This window comes from Pleurodeles waltl, chromosome 9, assembly GCF_031143425.1.
Source record: "Pleurodeles waltl isolate 20211129_DDA chromosome 9, aPleWal1.hap1.20221129, whole genome shotgun sequence".
In the NCBI taxonomy this organism is placed as follows: Eukaryota; Metazoa; Chordata; class Amphibia; order Caudata; family Salamandridae; genus Pleurodeles; species Pleurodeles waltl.
This window is the reverse complement of record NC_090448.1, coordinates 1,189,163,053-1,189,187,411: the sequence shown is the minus strand read 5'-3', so window position 1 is coordinate 1,189,187,411 and position 24,359 is coordinate 1,189,163,053.

Genomic DNA, 24,359 nt, shown 5'->3' with positions numbered 1-24,359 from the left:
TTACAGGTGGCTGCGGACAGACAGCTTCGGGTGGTTACAGGTGGCTGCGGACAGACAGCTTCAGGTGGTTACAGGTGGCTGCGAGCAGACAGCTTCAGGTGGTTACAGGTGGCTCCGGACAGACAGCTTCAGGTGGTTACAGGTGGCTGCGGACAGACAGTTTCAGGTGGTTACAGGTGGCTGCGAGCAGACAGCTTCAGGTGGTTACAGGTGGCTGCGGACAGACAGCTTCAGGTGGTTACAGGTGGCTGCGGACAGACAGCTTCAGGTGGTTACAGGTGGCTGCGAGCAGACAGCTTCAGGTGGTTACAGGTGGCTCCGGACAGACAGCTTCAGGTGGTTACAGGTGGCTGCGGACAGACAGTTTCAGGTGGTTACAGGTGGCTGCGGACAGACAGCTTCAGGTGGTTACAGGTGGCTGCGGACAGACAGCTTCGGGTGGTTACAGGTGGCTGCGGACAGACAGCTTCGGGTGGTTACAGGTGGCTGCGGACAGAGAGCTTCAGGTGGTTACAGGCTGGTGGCTGCGGACAGACAGCTTCGGGTGGTTACAGGTGGCTGCGGACAGAGAGCTTCAGGTGGGTCCAGGCAGCTCCAGGCAGGTGGGTCCAGGCAGCTCCGGGCAGGTGGGTCCAGGCAGCTCCGGGCAGGTGGGTCCAGGCAGCTCCAGGCACCTCTGGGCAGGTGGGTCCAGGCAGCTCCAGGCACCTCTGGGCAGGTGGGTCCAGGCACCTCTGGGCAGGTGGGTCCAGGCAGCTCTGGGCAGCTCCGGGCAGGTGGGTCCAGGCAGCTCCGGGCAGGTGGGTCCAGGCAGCTCCGGGCAGCTCCGGGCAGGTGGTTACAAGCAAGTGAACTTCTCTCTTGGGCTCTGGCGGGTGTTGAGAGCTGCAGGAATGTCTCCAGCGTCCTCCCTTTGGTGTCCGGGATCAGATGCTGCGGTCTCGCCCAGGGGAGTCAGTCATCCTCCTCTCTCTCTTGTCCCGCCCCTGGTCTCGGGGATGCGGCGAGGAGCGGTCTCTCTCCCCTGTCTCTCACCTGCTCCCCTGATGAGGGGCCTCTCCCCTTCCTCTCGCCTGCGGTCCCAGGCTCCAGGGGTCTCTCCACCTCTCTCCCAGGCTAGGGGTCTCTCCGGCTCTCTCCCAGGCTCCAGGGGTCTCTCCACCTCTCTCCCAGGCTCCGGGGTCTCTCCGCCTCTCTCCCAGGCTCCAGGGGTCTCTCCGCCTCTCTCCCAGGCTCCAGGGGTCTCTCCACCTCTCTCCCAGGCTCCGGGGTCTCTCCGCCTCTCTCCCAGGCTCCAGGGGTCTCTCCACCTCCTCGCTCAGGTCCAGGGGTCTCGCCACCTTTCTCCCAGGCTCCGGGGTCTCTCTCTCCCAGGCTCCAGGGGTCTCTCCACCTCTCTCCCAGGCTCCGGGGTCTCTCCGCCTCTCTCCCAGGCTCCAGGGGTCTCTCCTCCTCCTCGCTCAGGCTCCAGGGGTCTCGCCACCTCTCTCCCAGGCTTCGGGGTCTCTCCGCCTCTCTTCCAGGCTCCAGGGGTCTCTCCACCTCTCTCCCAGGCTCCGGGGTCTCTCCACCTCTCTCCTCCCAGGCTCCCGGGGTCTCTCCCCTTTCTCCCAGGCTCCGGGGTCTCTCCACCTCTCTCCTCCCAGGCTCCCGGGGTCTCTCCCCTTTCTCCCAGGCTCCGGGGTCTCTCCACCTCTCTCCCAGGCTCCGGGGTCTATCCGCCTCTCTCCCAGGCTCCAGGGGTCTCTCCACCTCCTCGCTCAGGCTACAGGGGTCTCTCCACCTCTCTCCCAGGCTCCGGGGTCTCTCCGCCTCTCTCCCAGGCTCCAGGGGTCTCTCCACCTCCTCGCTCAGGCTCCAGGGGTCTCGCCACCTCTCTCCCAGGCTTCGGGGTCTCCCCGCCTCTCTTCCAGGCTCCAGGGGTCTCTCCACCTCTCTCCCAGGCTCCGGGGTCTCTCCACCTCTCCTCTCTCCTCCCAGGCTCCAGGGGTCTCTCCACCTCTCTCCTCCCAGGCTCCAGGGGTCTCTCCGCCTCCTCTCTCAGGCTCCCGGGGTCTCTCCACCTCTCTTCTCCCAGGCTCATCAGGTCTCTCCACGTCTCTTCTCCCAGGCTCTCCGGCTCATCAATGGTCCAGCGGCGGCAACATCAATGCGGACTCGGCTGGGGGGTGGGGAGGGCTGAGGCGGCCGCTCCTCACCTCTGGAGGAGGAGGAGGATGAAGGGCACGGTGAGGGGGAGGAGGAGGCGAGGCTGCAGGGTGCATGGCTTCTCTGCTCTGTTTGTTGAATGATTCACAGCTCGCAGCTGTCAACAGAGGCGGAGCTGGAACATCAGTCGGAGGGGGGGGGGGGGGGCATCACTGACCGCGTCGCTCCCCAGTGGTCACTGCATCACTTACCCTGGTCCTCGCCGCATCACACACTGCATCACTCACCCTTGGCCTCGTTACGTCACTCACTGCATCACTCGACCTGGTCCTCGCTCCAACCCTCACTAGATCACTCCCCCTGGTCCTCGCTGCATCACTCACCCTTGGCCTCGCTTCATCACTCACTGCATCACTCACCCTTGGCCTCGTTGCATCACTCACTGCATCACTCGACCTGGTCCTCGCTGCATCACTCAATGCATCACTCACCATTGGCCTCGCTTCATCACTCACTGCATCACTCACCCTTGGCCTCGTTGCATTACTCACTGCATCACTCACCCTTGGCCTCGCTTCATCACTCACTGCATCACTCACCCTTGGCCTCGTTGCATCACTCACTGCATCATTCGACCTGGTCCTCGCTGCATCACCCACTGCATCACTCACCCTTGGCCTCGCTTCATCACTCACTGCATCACTCACCCTTGGCCTCGTTGCATTACTCACTGCATCACTCGCCTTGGTCCTCGCTTCAGCACTCACTGCATCACTCGCCCTGGCCCTCACTGCATCACACACTGCATCACTCACCCTGGCACACTGCATCTCTCACCCTGGTCCTAGCTGCATCACACACTGCATCACTCACCCTGGCACTCGCTACAACCCTCACTAGATCACTCCCCCTGGTCCTCGCTGCATCACTCACTGCATCACTCACCCTTGGCCTCGCTTCATCACTCACTGCATCACTCACCCTTGGCCTCGTTGCATCACTCACTGCATCACTCGCCATGGTCCTCACTGCATCACACACTGCATCACTCACCCTTGGCCTCGCTTCATCACTCACTGCATCACTCACCCTTGGCCTCATTGCATCACTCACTGCATCACTCGCCCTGGTCCTCGCTTCAGCACTCACTGCATCACTCACCCTTGGCCTCGTTGCATCACTCACTGCATCACTCACCCTGGTCCTCACTGCATCACACACTGCATCACTCACCCTGGCACACTGCATTTCTCACCCTGGTCCTAGCTGCATCACACACTGCATCACTCACCCTGGCACACTGCATAACTCACCCTGGTCCTCGCTGCATCACACACTGCATCACTCACCCTTGGCCTCGCTTCATCACTCACCCTGGTCCTCGCTGCATCACTCACTGCATCACTCGCCCTGGTCCTCGCTGCATCAAAACACTGCATCACTCGCCTTGGTTCTTGCTGCATCACACACTGCATCACTCACACTGGTCCTCGCTCCATCACTCACTGCATCACTCACCCTGGTTCTCGCTGCATCACACACTGCATCACTCGCCCTGGTCCTTGCTGCATCACTCACTGCATCACTCGCCCTGGTCCTCACTGCATCATACACTGCATCACTCACACTGGTCCTCGCTGTATCACTCACTGCATCACTTGCCCTGGTCCTCGCTGCATTACTCACTGCATCACTCGCCCAGGTCCTCGCTGCATCACACACTGATCACTCACTGCATCACTCGCCCTGGTCCTCACTGCATCACTCACGCATCACTCGCCCTAGTCCTTGCTGCATCACTCACTGCGTCACTCACCCTGGTCCTCGCTGCATCACTCACTGCATCACTCGTCCTGGTCCTCGTTCCATCACTAACTGCATCACTCACCCTGGCACACTGCATCACACACTACAGTCCTCGTTGCATCACACACAGCATCACCCAACCTGGTCCTCACTGTATCACTCACTACATCACTCACCCTGTCCTTGCTACATCACACACTGCATCACTCACCATGGTCCTCGCTCCACCACACACTGCATCACTCACCCTGGTCCTCGCTTCATCACTCACTACATCACTCGCCCTGGTCCTCACTGCATGACTCACTGCATGACTCACCCTGGTCCTCGCTCCATCAAACACTGCATCACTCCCCCTGACACACTGCATCACTCACCCTGGACCTCGCTCCATCACTCACTACATCACTCACCCTGGTCATGCTGCATCACTCACTGCATCACTCACCCTGGTCCTCCCTGCATCACACACTGCATCACTCGCCCTGGCCCTCGTTGCATCACACACTGCATCACTCACCCTGGTCCTCGCTGCATCATACACTGCATCACTCACACTGGTCACCCTGGTCCTCGCTGCATCACACACCGCATCACTCACCCTGGTCCTCGATCATCACACACTGCATCACTCACCCTGGTCCTCGCTCCATAACGCACTGCATCACTCACCCTGGCACACTGCATCACTCACCCTGGTCCTCGCTCCATAACACACTGCATCGCTCACCCTGGCACACTGCATCACTCACCCTGGTCCTAGCTGCATCACACACTGCATCACTCACCCTGGCACTCGCTACAACCCTCACTAGATCACTTCCCCTGGTCCTCGCTGCATCACTCACTGCATCACTCACCCTTGGCCTCGCTTCATCACTCACTGCATCACTCACCCTTGGCCTCGTTGCATCACTCACTGCATCACTCGCCCTGGTCCTCACTGCATCACACACTGCATCACTCACCCTTGGCCTTGCTTCATCACTCACTGCATCACTCACCCTTGGCCTCGTTGCATCACTCACTGCATCACTCGCCCTGGTCCTCGCTTCAGCACTCACTGCATCACTCACCCTTGGCCTCGTTGCATCACTCACTGCATCACTCGCCCTGGTCCTCACTGCATCACACACTGCATCACTCACCCTGGCACACTGCATTTCTCACCCTGGTCCTAGCTGCATCACACACTGCATCACTCACCCTGGCACACTGCATAACTCACCCTGGTCCTCGCTGCATCACACACTGCATCACTCACCCTTGGCCTTGCTTCATCACTCACCCTGGTGTGAGAAGGTAGCCTCTTTCTAGCCTTGTTACCCCCACTTTTGGCCTGTTTGTGAGTGTATGTCAGGGTGTTTGTCACTGTTTTCACTGTCTCACTGGGATCCTGATAGCCAGGCCTCAGTGCTCATAGTGAAAACACTATGTTTTCAGTATGGTTGTTATGTGTCACTGGGATCCTGCTGGTCAGGACCCCAGTGCTCATAGGTTTGTGGCCTATATGTATGTGTCACTGGGTCCCTGTCACACAGGGCCCCAGTGCTCATAGGTGTGCATGTATATGTTCCCTGTGTGGTGCCTAACTGTCTCACTGAGGCTCTGCTAACCAGAACCTCAGTGGTTATGCTCTCTCATTACTTTCAAATTGTCACTAACAGGCTAGTGACCAATTTTACCAATTTACATTGGCTTACTGGAACACCCTTATAATTCCCTAGTATATGGTACTGAGGTACCCAGGGTATTGGGGTTCCAGGAGATCCCTATGGGCTGCAGCATTTCTTTTGCCACCCATAGGGAGCTCTGACAATTCTTACACAGGCCTGCCACTGCAGCCTGAGTGAAATAACGTCCACGTTATTTCACAGCCATTTTACACTGCACTTAAGTAACTTATAAGTCACCTATATGTCTAACCTTTACCTGGTAAAGGTTAGGTGCAAAGTTACTTAGTGTGAGGGCACCCTGGCACTAGCCAAGGTGCCCCCACATTGTTCAGAGCCAATTCACTGAACTTTGTGAGTGCGGGGACACCATTACACGCGTGCACTACATATAGGTCACTACCTATATGTAGCTTCACCATGGTAACTCCGAATATGGCCATGTAACATGTCTATGATCATGGAATTGCCCCCTCTATGCCATCCTGGCATTGTTGGTACAATTCCATGATCCCAGTGGTCTGTAGCACAGACCCTGGTACTGCCAGACTGCCCTTCCTGGGGTTTCTCTGCAGCTGCTGCTGCTGCCAACCCCTCAGACAGGCAGCTGCCCTCCTGGGGTCCAGCCAGGCCTGGCCCAGGATGGCAGAACAAAGAACTTCCTCTGAGAGAGGGTGTGACACCCTCTCCCTTTGGAAAATGGTGTGAAGGCAGGGGAGGAGTAGCCTCCCCCAGCCTCTGGAAATGCTTTGTTGGGCACAGATGTGCCCAATTCTGCATAAGCCAGTCTACACCGGTTCAGGGACCCCTTAGCCCCTGCTCTGGCGCGAAACTGGACAAAGGAAAGGGGAGTGACCACTCCCCTGACCTGCACCTCCCCTGGGAGGTGTCCAGAGCTCCTCCAGTGTGCTCCAGACCTCTGCCATCTTGGAAACAGAGGTGCTGCTGGCACACTGGACTGCTCTGAGTGGCCAGTGCCACCAGGTGACGTCAGAGACTCCTGCTGATAGGCTCCTTCAGGTGTTAGTAGCCTTTCCTCTCTCCTAGGTAGCCAAACCCTCTTTTCTGGCTATTTAGGGTCTCTGTCTCTGGGGAAACTTTAGATAACGAATGCATGAGCTCAGCCGAGTTCCTCTGCATCTCCCTCTTCACCTTCTGATAAGGAATCGACCGCTGACCGCGCTGGAAGCCTGCAAACCTGCAACATAGTAGCAAAGACGACTACTGCAACTCTGTAACGCTGATCCTGCCGCCTTCTCGACTGTTTTCCTGCTTGTGCATGCTGTGGGGGTAGTCTGCCTCCTCTCTGCACCAGAAGCTCCGAAGAAATCTCCCGTGGGTCGACGGAATCTTCCCCCTGCAACCGCAGGCACCAAAAAGCTGCATTACGGTCCCTTGGGTCTCCTCTCAGCACGACGAGCGAGGTCCCTCGAATCCAGCGACACCGTCCAAGTGACCCCCACAGTCCAGTGACTCTTCAGCCCAAGTTTGGTGGAGGTAAGTCCTTGCCTCACCTCGCTGGGCTGCATTGCTGGGAACCGCGACTTTGCAAGCTACTCCAGCCCCTGTGCACTTCCGGCGGAAATCCTTCGTGCACAGCCAAGCCTGGGTCCACGGCACTCTAACCTGCATTGCACGACTTTCTAAGTTGGTCTCCGGCGACGTGGGACTCCTTTGTGCAACTTCGGCGAGCACCGTTTCACGCATCCTCGTAGTGCCTGTTTCTGGCACTTCTCCGGGTGCTACCTGCTTCAGTGAGGGCTCTTTGTCTTGCTCGACGTCCCCTCTCTCTGCAGGTCCAATTTGCGACCTCCTGGTCCCTCCTGGGCCCCAGCAGCGTCCAAAAACGCCAAACGCACGATTTGCGTGTAGCAAGGCTTGTTGGCGTCCATACGGCGGGAAAACACTTCTGCACAACTCTCCAAGGCGTGGGGGATCCATCCTCCAAAGGGGAAGTCTCTAGCCCTTGTCGTTCCTGCAGTATTCACAGTTCTTCAGTCTAGTAAGAGCTTCTTTGCACCAACCGCTGGCATTTCTTGGGCATCTGCCCATCTCCGAGTTGCTTGTGACTTTTGGACTTGGTCCCCTTGTTCCACAGGTACCCTCAGTCAGGAATCCATCGTTGTTGCATTGCTGATTTGTGTTTTCCTTGCATTTTCCCTCTAACACGACTATTTTGTCCTTAGGGGAACTTTAGTGCACTTTGCACTCACTTTTCAGGGTCTGGGGGAGGGTTATTTTTCTAACTCTAACTATTTTCTAATAGTCCCAGCGACCCTCTACAAGGTCACATAGGTTTGGGGTCCATTCGTGGTTCGCATTCCACTTTTGGAGTATATGGTTTGTGTTGCCCCTATCCCTATGTTTCCCCATTGCATCCTATTGTAACTATACATTGTTTGCACTGTTTTCTAAGACTATACTGCATATTTTTGCTATTGTGTATATATATCTTGTGTATATTTCCTATCCTCTCACTGAGGGTACACTCTAAGATACTTTGGCATATTGTCATAAAAATAAAGTACCTTTATTTTTAGTATAACTGTGTATTGTGTTTTCTTATGATATTGTGCATATGACACTAGGTGGTACTGTAGTAGCTTCACACGTCTCCTAGTTCAGCCTAAGCTGCTCTGCTAAGCTACCATTATCTATCAGCCTAAGCTGCTAGACACCCTATACACTAATAAGGGATAACTGGGCCTGGTGCAAGGTGCAAGTACCCCTTGGTACTCACTACAAGCCAGTCCAGCCTCCTACACCTGGTCCTCGCTGCATCACTCACTGCATCACTCGCCCTGGTCCTCACTGCATCAAAACACTGCATCACTCGCCTTGGTTCTTGCTGCATCACACACTGCATCACTCACACTGGTCCTCACTCCATCACTCACTGCATCACTCACCCTGGTCCTCGCTGCATCACACACTGCATCACTCACCCTGGTCCTTGCTGCATCCCTCACTGCATCACTCACACTGGTTCTCGCTGCATCACACACTGCATCACTCGCCCTGGTCCTTGCTGCATCACTCACTGCATCACTCGCCCTGGTCCTCACTGCATCATACACTGCATCACTCACACTGGTCCTCGCTGTATCACTCACTGCATCACTTGCCCTGGTCCTCGCTGCATTACTCACTGCATCACTCGCCCAGGTCCTCGCTGCATCACACACTGATCACTCACTGCATCACTCGCCCTGGTCCTCACTGCATCACTCACGCATCACTCGCCCTAGTCCTTGCTGCATCACTCACTGCGTCACTCACCCTGGTCCTCGCTGCATCACTCACTGCATCACTCGTCCTGGTCCTCATTCCATCACTAACTGCATCACTCACCCTGGCACACTGCATCATTCACCCTGGTCCTCGCTCCATCACACACTGCGTCACTCACCCTGGCACACTGCATCACACACTACAGTCCTCGTTGCATCACACACAGCATCACCCAACCTGGTCCTCACTGTATCACTCACTACATCACTCACCCTGTCCTTGCTACATCACACACTGCATCACTCACCGTGGTCCTCGCTCCACCACACACTGCATCACTCACCCTGGTCCTCGCTTCATCACTCACTACATCACTCGCCCTGGTCCTCACTGCATGACTCACTGCATGACTCACCCTGGTCCTCGCTCCATCACACACTGCATCACTCCCCCTGGCACACTGCATCACTCACCCTGGACCTCGCTCCATCACTCACTACATCACACACCCTGGTCATGCTGCATCACTCACTGCATCACTCACCCTGGTCCTCCCTGCATCACACACTGCATCACTCGCCCTGGCCCTCGTTGCATCACACACTGCATCACTCACCCTGGTCCTCGCTGCATCATACACTGCATCACTCACACTGGTCACCCTGGTCCTCGCTGCATCACACACTGCATCACTCACCCTGGTCCTCGATCATCACACACTGCATCACTCACCCTGGTCCTCGCTCCATAACACACTGCATCACTCACCCTGGCACACTGCATCACTCACCCTGGTCCTCGCTCCATCACTCACTGCATCACTCACCCTGGTCATGCTGCATCACTCACTGCATCACTCACCCTGGTCCTCGCTGCATCACACACTGCATCACTCGCCCTGGCCCTCGTTGCATCACACACTGCATCACTCACCCTGATCCTCGCTGCATCATACACTGCATCACTAACCCTGGTCACCCTGGTCCTCGCTGCATCACACACTGCATCACTCACCCTGGCCCTCGCTCCATCACACACTGCATCACTCACCCTGGTCCTCGCTCCATAACTCACTGCATCACTCACCCTTGGCCTCGTTGCATCACTCACTCCATCACTCTCCCTGGTCCTCGCTCCATCACACACTGTATCACTCACACTGGTCCTCACTGCATCACACACTACACTACCCATCCTAGTACTCACTGCATCACACACTGCATCACTCACCCCAGTCCTCACTGCATCACTCACTGCATCACTCACCCTAGTCCTAGCTGCAGCACTCACTGCAGCACTCACTGCATCACTCACCCCTGTCCTTGCTGCATTAATCACTGCAACACTCCTAGTACTCACTGCATCACATACTGCATCACTCACTGCATCACTTTCTGCGGTCCTTCCTGCACCAGACACTGCACCACTCACTGCATCACTCACTGCAACACTCCTAGTACTCACTGTATCACATACTGCATCTCTCACACCGTCCTCGCTGCACTACACACTGCACCACCCACCTTGGTCCTCGCTGCATCACTCATTGCAACACTCCTAATACTCACTGCATCACACTGTATCTCTCACCCCATCCTCAGTGCACCACACACAATAAATTGTATCTGAGTACCAAAAAGTCTTAGGTTACCAAGAGACAGACTATGGCCCTCATTACAACCTTGGTTGGACCGCCGGGCGGCCGCCAATGCAGCGGCACTCCTGCCGCGGCCATTATGAGATCCCCGCTGGGCCGGCGGGTGGAAACCTGGTTTCTGGCCGCCGGCCCAGCAGGGACCTCGGCCGCAACACAGGAGCCGGCTCCAAATGGAGCCGGCGGTGTTGTGGCTGTGTGACGGGTGCACTCACCCCGGCACACTGCATCACTCACCCTGGTCCTCGCTGCATCACACACTACAGTCCTCGTTGCATCACACACAGCATCACCCAACCTGGTCCTCACTGTATCACTCAGTACATCACTCACCCTGTCCTTGCTACATCACACACTGCATCACTCACCCTGGTCCTCGCTCCACCACACACTGCATCACTCACCCTGGTCCTCACTTCATCACTCACTACATCACTCACCCTGGTCCTCACTGCATGACTCACTGCATCACTCACCCTGGTCCTCGCTCCATCACACACTGCATCACTCACCCTGGCACACTGCATCACTCACCCTGGTCCTCGCTCCATCACTCACTGCATCACTCACCCTGGTCATGCTGCATCACTCACTGCATCACTCACCCTGGTCCTTGCTGCATCACACACTTCATCACTCGCCCTGGCCCTCGTTGCATCACACACTGCATCACTCGCCCTGGCCCTCGTTGCATCACACACTGCATCACTCACCCTGGTCACCCTGGTCCTCGCTGCATCACACACTGCATCACTCACCCTGGTCCTCGCTCCATCACACACTGCATCACTCACCCTGGTCCTCGCTCCATAACTCACTGCATCACTCACCCTTGGCCTCATTGCATCACTCACTGGATCACTCTCCCTGGTCCTCGCTCCATCACACACTGTATCACTCACACTGGTCCTCACTGCATCACACACTACACTACCCATCCTAGTACTCACTGGATCACACACTGCAGCACTCACCCCAGTCCTCACTGCATCACTCACCCTAGTCCTAGCTGCAACACTCACTGCAGCACTCACTGCATCACTCACCCTCTCCTTGCTGCATTAATCACTGCAACACTCCTAGTACTCACTGCATCACATACTGCATCACTCACTGCATCATTTTCTGCGGTCCTTGCTGCACCACACACTGCACCACTCACTGCATCATTCACTGCAACACTCCTAGTACTCACTGTATCACATACTGCATCTCTCACACCATCCTCGCTGCACTACACACTGCACCACCCACCTTGGTCCTCACTGCATCACTCATTGCAACACTCCTAATACTCACTGCATCACACTGTATCTCTCACCCCATCCTCAGTGCACCACACACAATAAATTGTATCTGAGTACCAAAAAGTCTTAGGTTACCAAGAGACAGACTAAGGCCCTCATTACAACCTGGGTTGGACCACCGGGCGGCCACCAATGCGGCGGCATTCCCGCCGCGGCCATTATGAGATCCCCGCTGGGCCGGCGGGTGGAAACCTGGTTTCCACCCGCCAGCTCAGCGGGGATCTCGGCCGCAACACAGGAGCTGTCTCCAAATGGAGCTGGCGGTGTTGCGGCTGTGCGACGGGTGCAGTTGCACCTGTCGCGCTTTTCACTGTCTGCTGTGCTGACAGTGAAAAGCTGCACGGGGCCATGGCAGGGGGCCCCTGCACTGCCCATGCCAGTGGCCCGCGGCCCCACAACTCCCCTTTCCGCCAGCCTTTTCATGGTGGTTCTTACCGTCATGAAAAGGCTGTCGGGAGGGGGACTCTTAATCCCTGGAGGATTACTTCCGCCGGGACAAAAGTGGCGGAAAACCGCCGGTCCCGGTGGTGCGACCGCGGCGCTTCCGCCGCGGTCGTAATCCCCCATGGAAGCACCGCCAGCCTGTTGGCGGTGCTTCCTGCAAAACAGCCCTGGCAGTCCAAGACCGCCAGTGTTGTAATGACCCTCTAAGACGTTTTGGTACTAAGATACAATTTATTCTTTATGGTAAGATGGTCCGATGCAGTATCCCGTCAGACAGTGCAGCACCAGTCTGACGTGGAGCATGGCCGATGATGATGCCTGAGGGCCATTGCTTCTGTAGAAGTGTATGCCGGCGTTGAGAGGTTACAATACCCTCCACCTTCTTAGAACTGTGCACTCATAGAACATATAGCACTTTTTATGATATATTGGGAGCGTGTGCACTGGGCCAGTTAATCTCCCAGTCCGCCTCTTTTATTGTACATACACTTCTAGGAAGTGGACATTTCCATGTTCTTAAAACTCTCTTTTGGTGCCTTTTAATTCAAACTACATTTCATTGGCGTCTGGGGAAAGCGCATCTGTGCATTCCCCAGTGACAGCCGTAAACGTTGGGCGCCCGGATCGACAGGCCCCTGCCAGGTGTGGGCCTGGCTGGATAGAATGGAGGGAGGGGTGTTGACACTTGGCCTCTCAGAGCCAGATCATGGCCCCTCTAAAGATACCACTCTGCATTCCATGGCCACATGGCAGACAGGACTGAAATTTAGGGGAGACATCTGTGGTTCAAAGGAGAACCTCATGAACCCTCACCCCTCCACTTCAAAGGCACACTTCAGTATATTTACAGGTACTACACTTCAGCAACTCAGAGCTACACTTGCAGGAACGTGAGATGGAGACAAAGGCCACGTGATGCATCCTGCCAGAGGAATCAGTTGTGCAGAAGGAGTATTTACTGCCCCCACTAAGGGACCACACAGCCTTCCAGCATTGTGGTGGCCTGGGCCATTCTGAAGTGTGCTCTCCAAGGGTACAACTGTGTGCCCCCTGTTAGCTTTTGGAGGTTTCAGAGACATCAAAGACCTTCCCTGAGGGACCTACACCTTCTACCGCTGTGATCTGAAGAGTGCCGAACTCGTAAATACTCGCATCACCGGCAGGACTTCATCAGGCAGCAGCAGTACAAGGGCTGAAGCAAGTATACCACCTGGAGACCGATTTCTGCCTCCTGCGGTGGCTTTAAAGTATTGCCCGCATTTCAAGGAATGTGTCCCTCCATTGTGGGATCATGACATGCGCAAGCGGCTGGTTTGTTGTGAGCGGATTCACTGGTGTCAAGTGCATTGCATTTCTCTATTTCTCTCATGCAACCCCTGACTGCATGCTCGTTGTGTGCGGTGTCCGTGTCATAGGTGATGACCCTCGGGTGTGCGTGTCTCAGGAGCAGTGCCATACCCTACCTTGTGCGGTCCTGCCAAACTTGCGTCTTTTGTGTGTGTAGACGGATCGTCTGGTGCGACTTAAGTCATCGCGCACCAGATGTTGTGCCTCATTCCAGAGAGCCACAAAATTGGAATCCCTTGTGTCCATGCTGAAGTATTGTCTGGTGCAAGCGGGAGTGTCTGGTGTGGCTCAAGTCATCACACATCGGACGTTGTGTCTCATTTGAGTCTACAGCATTGAGCACTTTGTATTTGTGATTGGAATCATCGGGGGTGACTCAAGTCGTCACAGATGTAGCGCTTCCATCCAGGGAGGCGCAGATTGGTATCTCCTAGTGTGCAACCAGTACCATCTGGGGCTTCGCAGGTCATTGCGCCCCAGACGTTGCACCTCCTCCCAGGGAGGTGCAGGATTTGATAACTAATGTGTTTTAGAGTGCCTGGCTCGGCTGGGCATCACTGTGACCAACCAGTGTCCCCCAAATACCTTCCCACTGTGCTTTGCAGACCTGTGCCCCCATGGGAAGGCATGGTGCGGAGACCTTTCAGTGAACTTCCAAAGTGGTGGCCAAACCTCCATTTATTGACTATTATCTGCTCCACTGGTATCTCTTTCTTTCCCCCCATACTGTCCCTGAGTGCCTGAACACATATGACTCTGACCGTGTGTGGCCTAGCACCTGGGGAAGGGCCTTTCGCACCCTCAGCTAGTGGGAGGTGGGATAAAAGAGCCAGCTGTAGGGTGGAGGAAGGGTTTGAGCACCAAGGGGAGGGTCTGTGAGCGAAGTGACAGCTAACCTGCCGGACATCAGTGCACTGCATTAGGGTGCTCAGAACGAGTGAATGCGAGTGCGCTATCTACAATCCTCCTAATATCCGTGGCACTGCTTGGCGGTGCGGAGGGAGTGTGTGGGAGGAATTGTGGGTTACACTGCACAACGGTGTTGCCAGACACATAAATTCTTACCAGAGACATTAGATTTTACTTGTGCGGCCCGGGCTGCTGAGCTAATTTAAAGTGCTGCATTGCTCTGTATGTACATATTGCTGCTACTGTGAACTGCGTGCACCCTAGGACTATGTATCATTGAGTTGGGTTAATCGCTAGGATGGGTCTTGTGCTGACAATGTTTGGCACCTCATGCGTGTGGTGGGAGGAAATGTATTATATTTCTCTCGTGTTCCTACTGTTAATGTCGTTTTACCACAGTTGGACCCAGTCATGATAGTGTTGTTTCAAATGGTGATTCCTGCCCAGAGTGACATGTTATTCATGCTGTGTTAATTATTACAAAACGTATTTACATACACCTCAAAAGACATCAGTGTGCTGGGTAATGACATTTCCACACATCATTGTTTGTGCGCTCTGTGGTTTTACCAGTAAAACATTATCTCTGTCTGAATGAAATGGTCGTTTCTATTGAAGGTGTGTTGTCTGCAACAGCAGTGCGCTACACGCCATGCGTACTCCACTTTACCCAACTCCACACTGAGCCACTGCGCTCTACTCTGCACCACGCCAATCGACGCCACTTCACTCAGCAGATCTCCACTCTACGACACTCTACTCTATGCCAGTAAACTCTACTACACACAGTTCTGTTATGCACCACTGTACTCTGCGCCACTGCACTCTACACCAATCCACTATTGGTACCACTCCACTCTACACCAGAGCACTCTATGCCAATCCACACTATGCTACTTGAATCTACTCTGCACTCTACGCAACTCTACTCCAGCACCACTCCACTCTACTCTGAAACAATCTACTCTACTCCACTACTTTCAGCATCAATGCCCTCGCTGATGCTGCACTCAGTGTCACTCCATTCTACTCTGCACTACTGCACTCTTCTCTGCACAATTGTACTTTATGCCAATGGACTCTCAACCACTTTACTAAAAACTAATGTGCTCTACGCCAATGTAGTCTAAGTCAATCTACTCTGCACCACTGTATTTTATACCACTTCACTCTCGGCCACTCTACTCCACTCTATGACACTCCACTCAGTGACACTCTGTGCTACTCCACTTTACTCTGTCACTCCACTCTACAGCAGTTTACACCACTCCATGCCACTTTACTTCACTCTATTGCATGACACACTACTCCAGTCTCTCCAGTCTCTCCACTCCACTGCTCCACTCTTTGCCACTCTATTCCATTCTGTGCTACTGCACTCTACTCTGTGTCATTCCACTCTACAACAGATTACTCCACTCTATGCCTCTACTCTGTCCTACACTAATCCACTCAATGCCACTCCACTCTACAATAATCTACTACACTCTGTGTCACTCTACTCTTCAGCAGTCTTCACTCTACACAACACCCTCTTCGACATCCACTCTGCTCTACACCACTCTGTGATACTCCATTCCACTCTCTGACACTGTACTCCACTCTGACACTCTACTCCACTCTATGCCCTTCCACTCTACAACATTATACTCCCTCCACAGCACTCCATGACACTCCACACCACTCCATGACACTCCACACCACTCCATGACACTCCACGCCACGCCACTCAACTTTACTCTATACCATTCTACGTCACTCCACACCACTCCACAACACTCTACACCACTCCATGCCACGCCATGACACTCCACGCCACGCCACTCAACTTTACTCTACACCATTCTACATCACTCCACACCACTCCACAATACTCTACGCCACTCCATGACACTCCACACCACTCCATGACACTCCACACCACTCCACTCCACGCCACTCAACTCTACTCTACACCAGTCCACGCCACCCGACACTCCACACCACTCTACGCCACTCCACTCCACTCCACTCAACTTCACTCTACACCATTCTACGTCACTCCACACCACTCCACAACACTCTACACCACTCCACGCCAATCCATGACACTCCACACCACTCCATGCCACTCCACGCCACGCAACTTTACTCTACACCACTCCACACCACTCCATGACACTCCACGCCACTCAACTTTACTCTACACCATTCTACGTCACTCCACACCACTCCACACCACTCCACACCACTCCATGACACTCCATGCCACGCCATGCCACTCAACTTTACTCTACACCATTCTATGTCACTCCACACCACTCCACAACACTCTACACCACTCCACTCCATGCCACTCCCCTCCACGCCACTCAACTTTACTCTACACCACTCTATGTCACTCCACACCACTCCACAACACTCTAAACAACTCCACGCCACTCCATGACACTCCACGCCACTCCATGACACTCCACACCACTCCATGCCACTCCACACCACTCAACTTTACTCTACACCACTCTACGTCACTCCACACCACTTCACAACACACTACACCACTCCACGCCAATCCATGACACTCCACAGCACTCCATGCCACGCAACTTTACTCTACACCATTCTACGTCACTCCACACCACCCCACAACACTCTACACCACTCCACGCCACACCATGACACTCCACACCACTCAATGCCACTGCACTCCACGCCACTCAACTTTACTCCACACCACTCTACGTCACTCCACACCACTCCACAACACTCTACACCACTCCACACCACTCCATGACACTCCACACAATTCCATGCCACTCTACGCCACTCAACTTTACTCTACACCATTCCACATCACTCCACACCACTCCACAACACTCTACACCACTCCAAGCCACTCCATGACACTCCACACCACTCAATGCCACTCCACGCCACTCAACTTTACTCTACACCACTCTACGTCACTCCACACCACGCCACTCCATGACACTCCACACCACTCCATGCCACTCCACGCCATGCCACTCATCTTTACTCTACACGATGCTACATCACTCTACACCACTCCACAACACTCTACACCACTCCACGCCACTCCATGACACTCCACACCACTCCACTCCATGCCACTCAAATTTACTCTACACCACTCCACGCCACTCCATGACACTCCACACCATTCCATGCCACTCCACTCCATGCCACTCAAATTTATTCTACACCACTCTACGTCGTTCTACACCACTCCACAACACTCTACACCACTCCATGCCACGCCATGACACTCCACACCACTCCATGCCACTCCACTCAACTTTACTCTACACCATTCTACGTCACTCCACACCAATCCACAACACTCTACACCACTCCATGCCATGACACTCCACACTACTCCATGCCACTTCACTTCACTCCACTCCACTCAACTTTACTCTACACCACTCCACGCCACTCCATGACACTCCACACCACTCCATGCCACTCCACTCAACTTTACTCTATACCACTCCATGCCACTCCATGACACTCCACACCACTCCATGCCACTCCACTCCACGCAACTTTACTCTACACCACTCTACGTCACTCCACACCAATCCACAACACTCTACACCACTCCATGCCACGCCATGATACTCCACACTACTCCATGGCACTCCACTCCACTCAACTTTACTCTACACCACTCCACGCCACTCCATGGCACTCCACACCACGCCACTCCACTCCATGCCACTCAACTTTATTCTACACCACTTTACGTCACTCCACACCACTCCACGCCACTCCATGACACTCCACACCACTCCACGCCACTCAACTTTACTCTACACCACTCTATGCCACTCCACACCACACCACTCCACAACACTCCACTGCATTCCACTTTGCGACACTCCACTCCATGCCGCTCTCCCTTACCCCACTAACTTTTAGCCATGCCGAACAGTAGCCAGGCTGGTGTGCAACATGGCTAAGACACATTGGCAAAGCCAATAGCTCTTGCATAGGCAAAACTAATTGGCTTTGCCAAAGCTTGTAACATCTTGCCTGACAGACAATGCACGTGATCTAGTTGGGAAAGGTCTGAGGTGAACTAACATTCGGGTTATATCTAGCCCAAAGTTTATTATTAGTTACCTTTATTGTCAGTCTAATCTGCTTGCTTCTTATTACATGGATTGCCTTACTTCTCCTTGTTTGCCCCACCCCATTCCCTTGGAGCATAGAATCTTTACCATCATTTTTATTGGCGGAAATATAAGCTTCTACTGCTTACTTCTGGAAATCATTTTTTTATAAGCATGCCATGGCGGTGCATGTGTTTTCCAACTCTCTCCCTTGTGTGTTTCTTACCAAGTCAAATACCAGGCTCTGCACCCGGTATTGCTCTCTTCCTTGTGTTCTGCTCTGTCTTATGTGCTTCTCGCCCAGTCCCCTTGTGCTCCATGATGTTCTCTGTCTCATGCACTTCTCCCCTGTCCCAGTGCTGCTCTCTCCCTTGTTTGCTTCTTACCAAGTCAAATACCAGCCCTCTGTACCCATGTTGTGTAGGAGGCTGGACTGGCTTGTAGTGAGTACCAAGGGGTACTTGCACCTTGCACCAGGCCCAGTTATCCCTTATTAGTGTATAGGGTGTCTAGCAGCTTAGGCTGATAGATAATGGTAGCTTAGCAGAGCAGCTTAGGCTGAACTAGGAGACGTGTGAAGCTACTACAGTACCACTTAGTGTCATATGCACAATATCATAAGAAAACACAATACACAGTTATACTAAAAATAAAGGTACTTTATTTTTATGACAATATGCCAAAGTATCTTAGAGTGTACCCTCAGTGAGACGATAGGAAATATACACAAGATATATATACACAATAGCAAAAATATGCAGTATAGTCTTAGAAAACAGTGCAAACAATGTATAGTTACAATAGGATGCAATGGGGAAACATAGGGATAGGGGCAACACAAACCATATACTCCAAAAGTGGAATGCGAACCACGAATGGACCCCAAACCTATGTGACCTTGTAGAGGGTCGCTGGGACTATTAGAAAATAGTGAGAGTTAGAAAAATAACCCTCCCCAAGACCCTGAAAAGTGAGTGCAAAGTGCACTAAAGTTCCCCTAAGGACAATGAAGTTGTGTTAGAGGAATAATGCAGGAAAGACACAAACCAGCAATGCAACAACTGTGGATTTCCAATCTAGGGTACCTGTGGAACAAGGGGACCAAGTCCAAAAGTCACAAGCAAGTCGGAGATGGGCAGATGCCCAGGAAATGCCAGCTGCGGGTGCAAAGAAGCTTCTACTGGACAGAAGAAGCTGAGGTTTCTGCAAGAACAAAAAGGGCTAGACACTTCCCCTTTGGTGGACGGATCCCTCTCGCCGTGGAGAGTCGTGCAGAAGTGTTTTCCCACCAAAAGAATGCCAACAAACCTTGCTAGCTGCAAATCGTGCGGTTAGCATTTTTGGACGCTGCTGAGGCCCAGGAGGGACCAGGAGGTCGCAAATTGGGCCAGCAGAGAGAGGCGACGTCGAGCAAGACAAGGAGCCTTCTCTGAAGCCAGTAGCACCCGGAGAAGTGCCAGAAACAGGCACTACGAGGATGCGTGAAACGGTGCTCGCTGAAGTTGCACAAAGGAGTCCCACGTCGCCGGAGACCAACTTAGAAAGTCGTGCAATGCAGGTTAGAGTGCCGTGGACCCAGGCTTGGCTGTGCACAAAGGATTTCCGCCGGAAGTGCACAGGGGCCGGAGTAGCTGCAAAGTCGCGGTTCCCAGCAATGCAGCCCAGCGAGGTGAGGCAAGGACTTACCTCCACCAAACTTGGACTGAAGAGTCACTGGACTGTGGGGGTCACTTGGACAGAGTTGCTGGATTCGAGGGACCTCGCTCGTCGTGCTGAGAGGAGACCCAAGGGACCGGTAATGCAGCTTTTTGGTGCCTGCAGTTGCAGGGGGAAGATTCCGTCGACCCACGGGAGATTTCTTCGGAGCTTCTGGTGCAGAGAGGAGGCAGACTACCCCCACAGCATGCACAAGCAGGAAAACAGTCGAGAAGGCGGCAGGATCAGCGTTACAGAGTTGCAGTAGTCGTCTTTGCTACTATGTTGCAGGTTTGCAGGCTTCCAGCGCGGTCCGCAGTCGATTCCTTGGCAGAAGGTGAAGAGAGAGATGCAGAGGAACTCGGATGAGCTCTTGCATTCGTTATCTAAAGTTTCCCCAGAGACAGAGACCCTAAATAGCCAGAAAAGAGGGTTTGGCTACCTAGGAGAGAGGATAGGCTAGCAACACCTGAAGGAGCCTATCACAAGGAGTCTCTGACGTCACCTGGTGGCACTGGCCACTCAGAGCAGTCCAGTGTGCCAGCAGCACCTCTGTTTCCAAGATGGCAGAGGTCTGGAGCACACTGGAGGAGCTCTGGACACCTCCCAGAGGAGGTGCAGGTCAGGGGAGTGGTCACTCCCCTTTCCTTTGTCCAGTTTCGCGCCAGAGCAGGGCTAAGGGGTCCCCTGAACCGGTGTAGACTGGCTTATGCAGAATTGGGCACATCTGTGCCCAAGAAAGCATTTCCAGAGGCTGGGGGAGGCTACTCCTCCCCTGCCTTCACACCATTTTCCAAAGGGAGAGGGTGTAACACCCTCTCTCAGAGGAAGTTCTTTGTTCTGCCATCCTGGGCCAGGCCTGGCTGGACCCCAGGAGGGCAGATGCCTGTCTGAGGGGTTGGCAGCAGCAGCAGCTGCAGTGAAACCCCAGGAAGGGCAGTTTGGCAGTACCAGGGTCTGTGCTACAGACCACTGGGATCATGGGATTGTGCCAACTATGCCAGGATGGCATAGAGGGGGCAATTCCATGATCATAGACATGTTACATGGCCATATTCGGAGTTACCATTGTGAAGCTACATATAGGTAGTGACCTATATGTAGTGCACGCGTGTAATGGTGTCCCCGCACTCACAAAGTTCAGGGAATTGTCTCTGAACAATGTGGGGGCACCTTGGCTAGTGCCAGGGTGCCCTCACACTAAGTAACTTTGCACCTAACCTTTACCAGGTAAAGGTTAGACATATAGGTGACTTATAAGTTACTTAAGTGCAGTGTAAAATGGCTGTGAAATAACGTGGACGTTATTTCACTCAGGCTGCAGTGGCAGGCCTGTGTAAGAATTGTCAGAGCTCCCCATGGGTGGCAAAAGAAATGCTGCAGCCCATAGGGATCTCCTGGAACCCCAATACCCTGGGTACCTCAGTACCAAATACTAGGGAATTATAAGGGTGTTCCAGTAAGCCAATGTAAATTGGTAAAATTGGTCACTAGCCTGTTAGTGACAATTTGAAATAAATGAGAGAGCATAACCACTGAGGTTCTGGTTAGCAGAGCCTCAGTGAGACAGTTAGGCACCACACAGGGAACACATACATATAGGCCACAAACCTATGAGCACTGGGGTCCTGACTAGCAGGGTCCCAGTGACACATAACAAACATACTGAAAACATATGGTTTTCACTATGAGCACTGGGCCCTGGCTGGCAGGATCCCAGTGAGACAGTGAAAACACCCTGACATACACTCACAAACAGGCCAAAAGTGGGGGTAACAAGGCTAGAAAGAGGCTACTTTCTCACATGTTGCTATCTTCCTTGTGTTCTTCTCTCTCTCATATGCTTCTCCCCAATCTCTCTGTGCTCTGTGTTGCTGTCTGTCTCATGCATGTCTCACCTGCCCCAGTGTTGCTCTATCCCTTATGTGCTTCTTACCAAGTCAAATACCAGCCCTCTGCACCCAGTATTGCTCTGTCCATTGTGTTCTGCTCTCCCTCTTTCTCATGTGTTTCTCCCCCCAATCTCAGTCTCATGCACTTCTTCCCTGTCCCAGTGTTGCTGTCTTCCTAGTGTTATGCTCTCTCTCTCTCATGTGCTTCTCCCCAATACCCCTGTGCTCCATGTTGCTCTCTATCTCATGCACTTCTCCTCCACCCAGTGTTGCTCTCTCCCTTGTGTGTTTCTTGCCTAGTCAAATACCAACCCTCTGCCCCCGTGTTGCTCTCTTCCTTGTGTTTTGCTTTCTCTCATGTGATTCTCCCCAGTCTCCATGTGCTACATGTTGCTCTCTGTCTCATGCACTTCTTCCCTGCCCCAGTGTTGCTCTCTTCCTTGTGTGCTTCTTACCAAGTCAATTACCAGCCCTCTGTATCTGTTTTCCTTCTTCCTTGTGTTCTGCTCTCTCTCTCATGTGCTTCTCCCCCAATTCCCCTGTGCTCCACGTTGCCCTCTGTCGTATGCACGTTGCTCTCTCCCTTGTGTGCTTCTTGCCAAGTCAAATACCAGCCCTCTGTATCTGTGTCCCTTCTTCTTTATGTTATGCTCTCTCATGTGCTTCTCCCACCGGTCTACCCTGTGCTCTATGTTGCTCTCTGTCTCATGCACTTCTCCCCTGCCCCAGTGTTGCTATCTCCATTGTATGCTTCTTACCAAGTCAAATACCAGCCCTCTGTATCCGTGTTCCTTCTTCTTTGTGTTCTGCTCTCTCATGTACTTCTCCCACCGACCCCCCCTGTGCTCCATGTTGCTCTCTGCCTCATGCACTTCTCCCCTGCCCCAGTGTTGCTCTCTCTCTCTCTTGTGTGCTCTGTTCCACCCCACACTCCATGTTGTTCTCACTATTGTGTGCTCCTCCATTGCCACAACCATGGTCCTTTTGTTTTGCACTTTAGCACTGGCAAACTGCGATGGCAATGCCAATAGGTCCAAAGTGTGATACCTGCAGGTTTTGCCAATGCTTGTTGAGAACTGTTGTTATTTCCAGTGCTGTGGTGAGTTTTTATGTTCAGGTGCTGAAGACGACCATGCCAGGTGTTGCTGTGGGATGAGGTTAAAGGTCAGATAGGCATGGACACATTAGTGCCTTGATGTCTTTGGGCATTTGTTGCGCTATATAAATCTACATAATTTCATTTTATTGTAAGAGTCATGACTGATGATGAGTCAGAGACTGTCTTAAGACTCCTGGCCCAGGATGGGGGTGCACAGGGGTCAGACAGGGTAAGATGGGGGCCTTCTGTGTGCAGCTGATCCTGCGTCTTCTCACTAGGTGTCAGACCAGGCTCACAAGGTGCACCGGACCAGCAGCTTCACAGAGGTACCAGGAAATGCAGTGTGAACATCAGGTGGCATTGCAAGGGAGGTTTGCACATCAAGAATTTGAGGACCGTGGTAGAGGAATGGTATGAGGGGGTCTTCTGCCCTGGTGATATTTCCTTTGTGAGGCAACAACCTAGTTGAGGAAGGGCCCAGGGATTTGGTTGATTTGCTGGTGACCAAAGTGTTATAGCTGGCTAAGCGCTTCATGGATGCAGTCATCATGCAGTCAAAGGACTCAGATACCCCCAGTCTGTCCCAGGCCCACGTCCCTCGGCAACGCAAATGAGGCACCAACAGAACTCACAGAGACTGGTGGGAATGTTTTTATTACAAGCAAGTAAATCACACTTAGATTAGGTACCAGTGACATTTCAAGAAGAAGAAGGCACCTGTGAGAGAAAAAGATTACCCAATAAACAATGCATTTCAATTGATGAATCATGACTGATGACCAACACCAGGGCCTTCAGCAATCCCAAAACGCCACTGAACCACATAAGTGTAACACCTGTATTGGTGAGGGGTGGCCCCGCCTCACTGTATCCATGTCCTCATCCCAGGGCACCACCCCCCAAACACCAAGCGGCCTGAGGGGCTGCGATTAGGTGGTCAGGAGGTGCAGCCTCATGCCCACCCCAGGTGAGCCATGAGCCCTAACCCCAAAACTGGTGTGTACATCCTCAGGTTGGCTCAGGACTGCTGGACTCTACC